Source organism: Carlito syrichta, unplaced genomic scaffold (genome assembly GCF_000164805.1).
Source record: "Carlito syrichta isolate Samal-C Ts95f unplaced genomic scaffold, Tarsius_syrichta-2.0.1 Scaffold314047, whole genome shotgun sequence".
NCBI lineage: Eukaryota > Metazoa > Chordata > Mammalia > Primates > Tarsiidae > Carlito > Carlito syrichta.
Window position 1 is genome coordinate 86,652 of NW_007258143.1, and position 7,760 is coordinate 94,411.

The 7,760-nt window shown below is 46.9% G+C and overlaps 1 protein-coding gene across 2 annotated transcripts in view; it reads left to right on the forward strand.

Annotated features, from left to right (window-relative positions):
• Positions 1-7,760, forward strand: part of PIN4 (peptidylprolyl cis/trans isomerase, NIMA-interacting 4) — a 147,586-nt gene that overhangs the window by 78,096 nt on the left and 61,730 nt on the right. Inside the window, exon 4 of one of the 2 annotated variants that reach the window (XR_002482702.1) lies at positions 2,144-2,154. The exons of the other annotated variant lie outside the window; for it this stretch is intronic. The gene's annotated coding sequence lies outside the window, so the exon portion shown is untranslated. The remainder of the gene's footprint in view (positions 1-2,143; positions 2,155-7,760) is intronic. 2 annotated transcript variants of the gene reach the window in all.

A 7,760-nucleotide genomic window follows, 5' to 3' on the forward strand; every position in this document is an offset into this window, starting at 1 on the left:
AAAAAAAAAAAAAAAAAAAAGAAAAGAAAAGAAAAGAAAAACCTATAATCCCAGAACTTTGGGAGGCAGAGGTGAGAGGATTGCCCGAGCCCAGAGGATGGAGACCAGCCTGGGCAACTTGGCGAGACCTCGTCTCTACAGTAAATCAAAAAAATTAGCGAGGCATGGTGGCACACGCCTATAGTTCCAGTTTCTTGGAAGACTGAAGCGGAAGGATCGCCGGAGCCCAGCAGGTCGAGGCTGCGGTGGCCATGAGCATGCCACTGCACTGCAACCTGAACGACAGAGTGACACTCCAACTCAAAAAAAAAAAAAGTTGCTACTGTACTCCACTTATTATGTGAAAAGTCCATTCAAAATACTTTACATATCTTAACTCTGTTGACTGTTCCTCATTCCTCATTTCGCATCTACCCCAGATGGAGGGGTCCCATTCCCGCAGCTTTTCTCAAGGGAATGGAGTTTAAAATGCTCTCCCTGAGCCGCGGTGGCTCAGCCTGTAATCCTGCGCTTTGGGAGGCTGAGGTGAGTGGATTGCTTGAGCCCGCGGGTTCGAGACCCGCCTGGGCAACTTGGCGAGACCTCATCTCTACAGTAAATCAAAAAATCAGCCGGGCGTGGTAGTGCAATGCTTGTAATTCCAGCTACTTGGAAGGCTGAGGCGGAAGGATCCCCGGAGCCCAGCAGGTCGAGGCTGCCGTGGCCGGGAGCGGCCACTGCACTCCAGTCTGGGCGACAGAGTGAGACTCCAACTCAAAAATAAATAAATTAATTAATTAATAATAAATAAAATGCTCTCCCTGGCCAGTGCAGTGGCTCACACCTATAATCCCAGCATTTTGGAAGGCCAAGGTGAGAGGACTGCCTGAGCCCACAGGTTCGAGACTAGCCTGGGTGACTTGGCGAGTCTTCATCTCTACAATAAATTTTTTTTAAAAATTAGTCATATGTGGTGGCACATGCCTGTGATTCCAGCTACTTGGAAGGCCGAGGCAGAAGGATCTAAAATACATACATACATAAAAAATTTTTCCTAATTATTGTTAATTTTTTTCTTTTTGAGTCAGAGTCTCACTGTCGCCCAGGCTGGAATGCAGTGGCATGCTTACGACCACTGCAGCTGGGACCTGCTGGACTCAGGAGGTCCTTCCACCTTAGCCTTCCAAGTAGTTGGAAGCACAGGCGTGTGCCACCACGCCCGGCTAATTTTTTAAATTCATTGTAGAGATGAGGTCTTGCCATGTTGCCCAAGCTGGTCTTGAACCCCCAGGCTCAGGCAATCCTCTTGCCTACACCTCCCAAAATGCTGGATTACAGGTGTGAGCCACAGTGCCTAGCCCTATTGTTAAATTTTTTTGAGTTGGAATCTCACTCTGTTGCCCAGACTGGTGTGCAGTGGCCGCTCACGGCCACTGCAGCCTCGACCTGCTGGGCTCCGGCGATCCTTCCTCCTCAGCCTTCCAAGTAGCTGGAGCTACAGGCGTGCACTACCACACTCGGCTGATTATTGATTTATTGTAGAGATGAGATCTCGCCAAGTTGCCTGGGCGGGTCTCGAACAATTCAGGCAATCCACTCACCTCAGCCTCCCAAGGCGCGGGATTGCAGGCTGAGCCGCCGAGCCCAGCTTCCTATTGTTAATTTTAAGTATGATGATGGTATCGTGTTTTTTAAGTCCTCATCTGTTAGAGGTACATATTGGAGTATTTTCAGACAAAATGATATGACATTTGAGACTTACATTAAAATACTCCAGTAGTGAGAAAAAAAGAGAGAGGTCTAGATGAACAAAGATTGGCAAAATGTTGATCATTGCTGAAACTTGTTTTCAGAGCTTCATTATCCTCCTCTCTGCTTCTTTGTATGATTGAAATTTTCCATAATAAAAATTTTTAAAAACAAAACTTTTCAACCTAATCTGCAAATTACACTGAGTCACCAGCACTTCCAGACCGAAAATAAGATAATGAGGCTTCGTGGGAGAGTTCAGGATGCATAAATGGGGAGTTGGGTGAGGCAAAATAAGAACAATAGCTATTACTTATATAGTACTCAAGTGCCAGACCTTTTTCTACACACTTTACATACTGAGTGTTAGGTCTCGATGGGACCTCCAAAAATATTAGTCACATCTTCCAGCGAGGCCTCCAGAATGTTAGGTAACCCACTGGGGGTGTGGGTGTCTGGTGTGCGACCCGATGCCGCATGAAAGATGCAAAGAATTGCACAGAAGTTAGATTAGAAAATATGGTTTATTTATTAAGTAAATTAGAGAGAGAAAGAAGAGATTCACCTCCCCAAAGTAGGGGAGGGGGCCGAGGCTTAAGAAAACATGGCTTGGCCACAGCTCAGAGAGCACATGGCCACACCTTAGCTTAGCAAGGCAATGGCAAACAGCCTGGCAATAGCCTAGCAATGACCTGACAATGGCAACGGGTTGCTCGTGGTTGAATCCTTTTAACTCTTTCCTTTGATGGGGAAAAGTCTTTAAGGTGACTGGGTGGTGGTCTGATTACATCATCAGGAAGGGGCAGGTAAGCGCAGCTACTGACATCAGGTGATGGACAGCAGGCAGATAAGTGGGTTAGTCACATGATTGCTGCCATGGTGTGTGGGGACGGTGGGGGTCCTGTCTGTGTCACATAGGTCACAAAGGGCTGATTAGGTTAACTTTGGTATTTGGGCCCAGAGGGGTTTTTCCTGCAAGATACCTTTTGGACATTTTCAATTCACAGGTTCCTTGACTAAAAGTTGGTCTTATTATCATTTCTATGGTTTGGCCAGCCAAGGAGTGATCTTTGACCTTCTGCCTTGGACCAGGAACCTGAAAGTTTCCTAGAGATTATTATGCTAAACCATGAATTGAAAAGTTGGGCTGAGGCCTGGGGCAGTGGCTCACGACTATAATTCCAGCACTTTGGGAGGCCAAGGTGAGAGAATTGCCTGAGCCCAAGGGTTCAAAAATAAAAATAAAAAAAGGAAGGTTGGGCTGTTGGGCTGTCCTGGTCATGCATCTGAAGATTTGCTGAGAAGGTGAGGTAGTCTGCTGTTTGACCTGCAATAAAATGTATTTTTATTTCTTTGAGTTGGAGTCTCACTCTGTCGTCGCCCAGGCTGGACTCACAGCCACCCCAGCGTTGACCTGCTGGGCTCTGATGATCCTTCCGCCTCAGTCTTCCAAGTAGCTGGAACTACAGGCAAGCACTACCACTCCCAGCTAATTTTTTTGGTTAATTGTAGAGACGAGGTCTCACCAAATTGCCCGGACTGGTCTGGAACCCTCAGGCTCAGGCAATCCATTCGCCTTGGCCTCCCAAAGCGCTGGGATTACAGACTGAGCCACCGAGCCCAGCCAATAATATGTAATTTTAAAATGTCTGAACCCCTCCTAAAACTTGCCTATTGGAAATTTATCTTATCTATGTCTAACCTGTGCTAGATTCAAAGCATGTCAGGTTTAAAGTCTAAGCAAAAATGGTTATGCTGAGTCAAAAAGACTACACTAAACTAAGTTTATTCTAGGTTTCTATAGGTACCTTCTTTCACTAAGTCTTTTAATCCTCATAACAACCTGGTTGGGTAGTGCTATTATCATCCTTTACAACCTTGTTGAGTAGTACTATTGTCACCCTCATTTTACAGATGAGGAAACTGAGACCCAGAAAGGATGAATAACATACAAGTTTACACAGCTTGTGAATGGTGAAGCTGGATCCCAAACCCAGGCAGTATGGCTTTCAACTTTTTGCTCTTAAACATAATGGTAGTTAGATATAGAAAGCAGCTGATAGGTGAAGAAAAGGATTCATTCATCCATTTACTTATTCAGTTATTTGGTAAATATGTGTTGAGCCTTTACAAGATGGGTAGGCTGGTGCTGAGGTAGAGTGGTGAGCAAAGCAGACAGGTTCTTGCTATTAGGGAGTTTAAAGTTTGATGAGAAGCCGGGCTTGGTGGCTCAGCCCGTAATCCCGTGCTTTGGGAGGCTGAGGTGAGTGGATTGCCTGAGCCCGCGGGTTCGAGACCCACCTGGGCAACTCGGTGAGACCTCATCTCCACAATAAATAAAAAATTAGCTGGGCGTGGTAGCATGCTCCTGTAGTTTCAGCTACTTGGAAGGCTGAGGCGGAAGGATCGCCGGAGCCCAGCAGGTCGAGGCTGCGGTGGCCGGGAGCAGCCACTGCACTCCAGTCTGGGTGACACAGTGAGACTCCAACTCAAAACAAAAAAAAAGTTTGATGAGAGAGATGGACTTGAAATAATAATCACACAAATATGTGGAAAGTTACCAATGTGATGAGGACTCAGAAGGAAAACTACAGGCAGTTGTGAGAACATGAGGTACCTGACGCAGTTCAGAGAGCTGGGAAAGGTTTCTCTGAGGAAGTAGCATCTTGGGCTGAAGACTGAAGGGTAAGGAGTTAACTAAATACAAAGGGAAGGGAAGAGCATGTTCAAAGGCCCCAGGCAGAAGAGGGCTTGATGTGTATGAAGAACTGAAAAGACTGGTCAGGTGCAGTGGCTCACACCTGCAATCCCAGCACATTGGGAGACCAAGACGGGAGGATCGCTTGAACCCCAGGTGTTCAAGACCAGCCTGGGCAACTTAGTGAGTCCTTGTCTCTTCTCTACAAAAAAAAAAAAAATTGCTGGGTGTGGTGGCACATGCCTGAAGTTCCAACTACTCAGGAAGCTGAGGTGGGAGAATTTCTTGAGCCCCGGAATTCAAGGTTGCAGTGAGCCGTGATCATGCCACTGCCCTCTAGCCTGGGTGATAGAGCAAGAGCAAGACACCGACTTAAAAAAAAAAAAAAAAAAAGGCTAAGGTGGTTGGAGCAAGCCTAGAACACCAGAGCTGGAAAAGTTTTTTGGACTGCACTCCAATGCTACATATGAGGGAACTGCCACTGAGAAAGAAAGAAGTGACAAGTCCAAGACCATACCCTAAATCAGTGACAGAAACAGGACTCAAACTTAGGTTCCTTAACTCCCAACCCTGTGTTCTTTCCAGCACAGATCATTCTTCCCTGCTTATGAGGAGGTAGGCCAATTGGGTGTCAACGAAATGGTGCTCTTTGGAACTGAGAATGGAAGAGGATGTCTTTAGAGATTTTAAAAAAAAAGAAGAGTGGGCTTTGGACAGAAAAAAAAAAAGTGATTTGGTAACAGAATTTAATTTGAACTTCTCAGGTATCTAATTAGATGTCCCCCAATCCATTTCTAGCTAGGGTTCTTGTAAAGTAGGTGGCATGAGGGGTAGGGGACTGACACTGAGGTTTTCATCTCCTCTTTTTGAGTGAGAGGGTTCTGTCCCAGGGGAAGCAGAAGGAAGAAAGGAGTGGGATGGAGGGTACTGGAGCCAGGAGCCATCTCCAGCTTTGCCAGCAGGTGGAGTAGGAAACCGAATTTCTTAAGAATGGCTGCTAGCTTGGCCCCTGGGATGGATAAATTATTGGAAACTAGTCGAGACAGCCCAGGATGCTGCGGGAATGACAAGAACTGAGAGGAAAAGAGGCAGCCAAGAGCTAGGATTATCATCAAGGTCTTTGCCCTAAGTTGCAGAGTCTTTGATGAGTGTCTTCTAAACTTGCCTTCCAGGGTTTGAGATGAGACAGGCATCAAAAGGTAGGGAATCATTTGACAAGGTAGTGCCGCAGCACAAAATATGGCATTCTCCATTCCCTTTGGGCTACCTCACCCACTCTCAAGACCTCAAATTCTGTCTCTAGCCTCATCCTCTTTCCTGAGTTTCAGACCTAGGTGGCAAGCTAGCTGTAGGACATGTCATCCTGGAAGCTCAAACTCAACATGGCACTGAACTTATCTCCCACTCTCCCCTAGATCTGCTCCCTCAATATTTCCCATCACCATGAATGGCACTACCAACACTCCAGTTGTCCAAGTCAGAAACTGGGAGATGTCTTTAAGGCCTCCTTCTCATGTGCCCCTCACATCTAATCTATCAGTAAGTCTTATTGGCTCTACCTTTAAAACATATCCCAAGGCCTGATGCAGTGGCCTAAGCCTGTAATCCCAGCACTTTGGGAGGCCAAGGCAAGAGGATTCACTGAACCCAGGGGTTCGAGACCAGCCTGGGCAACTTGGCGAGACTTTGTCTCTACAATAAATAAAAAAAATTAGCTGGGTGTGGTGGCCCGTGCCTGTAGTTTCAGTTACTTGGAAGGCTGAGGCAGAAGGATCACCTGAGCCCAGCAGGGCGAGATTGTGCTGGCCGTGAGCATGCTACTGCACTCCAGCCTGGGCTACAGAGTGAGACTCCAACTCAAAAAATAAAAATAAAATAAAACATATCCCAAATCCAATTACTTCTCTCCATCTCCCTTGCCACCATTTTGGTCTAAGCCACAATCATCTCTTGCTGGACCACTGCACTAGCTTCCTGACTTGTCTTACTGCTTCTATTTGTGCCTTCTTCTGCTGTCTGATCTTCGCTCAAAAACCCAAGTAATCTTTCAAAATCACCAAACTGATCATGGCATGGCCCTGTCTAAACGCTTCAAAGCCTCCTCGTAACCCTCAAGATCAAGTCCTGCCTCCTCACCATGGCTTACAAGGCCTACCTGTGACTACCTCTCCTGCCACATACCTCATTTCTTCACGACCCCTACACATACAAGCATACACTTTCTTCTCAAATGGAGCTACTCAGATCTTGCCTTCTCACATACTGTTTCCTCTGTCTGAACTCTGCTTTCACGTTCACCTTACTATCTCCTCTTCACTTCTCTTGTCTCAGCTCAGGTCACCTTACTATCTCCTCTTCACTTCTCTTGTCTCAGCTCAGGTCTTCCTTCTTCCAGGAACCGTCCCTGATCCTTCTTAACAGTCATCCTCTATGATCCCACATCCTGCCTTTAACACTGGGTTTATTCCATGGAATGTAGCTGCCTGGTTGCCTATCTGGCTCCCCATGATCATGTGAGCTTTCTGAAGGATCTATCTGTCTTGTTCACAGTTACATCCTCACAGAGCTTAGAACAGCACTTACACATAGTAGCTAATCAGTAAATATCTGTTGGATGGATGACTTTGTCAATTTCCTAATCCTAAAGGGAAGCAATGGGCGCCATGTTAGAGAAGTAGAATGAGGGCATGAGTGGGATTGATACATCCAAACCCATAATGGGAACCAGGAACCAGGGAAGGGGGGAGGCCCAAGTATACCCATCCCAGCCACTCCTCTTGCCAGTATTGCCCCTATCTCCCTCTTATACCTGCCTCAAGATGAACCTGGAAGTAGCACAAAGTAATCCAAGTTACACCCAGGAACTGGACACCCCTCTTTTATTCCCTTCCCAAATCTTATGCTGGTCCAAATCTACCCACACTTGGCTGTGAGATGAACTGGCTCCAGCCAGAGCTTAGCATTGGTGAACTCTCTGGATGCCCTGTACCCACTTGTTCCCAAGGTCAAGGACATTTCTGGGAGTTCCCCATGAACTCTTCCTTAGCTTCCTCTTCCTCCTCCTGCAGCAGCAGAAGAACCTTCCCTTCACCACATGGGTTCCTTTCTTCTTTTTTTTTTTTTTTGAGTTGGAGTCTCACTTTGTCACCCAGACTAGAGTGCAGTGGCCGCTCCCGGCCACCGCAGCCTCGACCTGCTGGGCTCCGGCAATCCTTCCGCCTCAGCCTTCCAAGTAGCCGGAACTACAGGCACGCACTACCACGCCTGGCTTGTTTTTGATTTATTGTAGAGACGAGGTCTCGCCAAGTTGCCCGGGTGGGTCTCGAACCCGCGA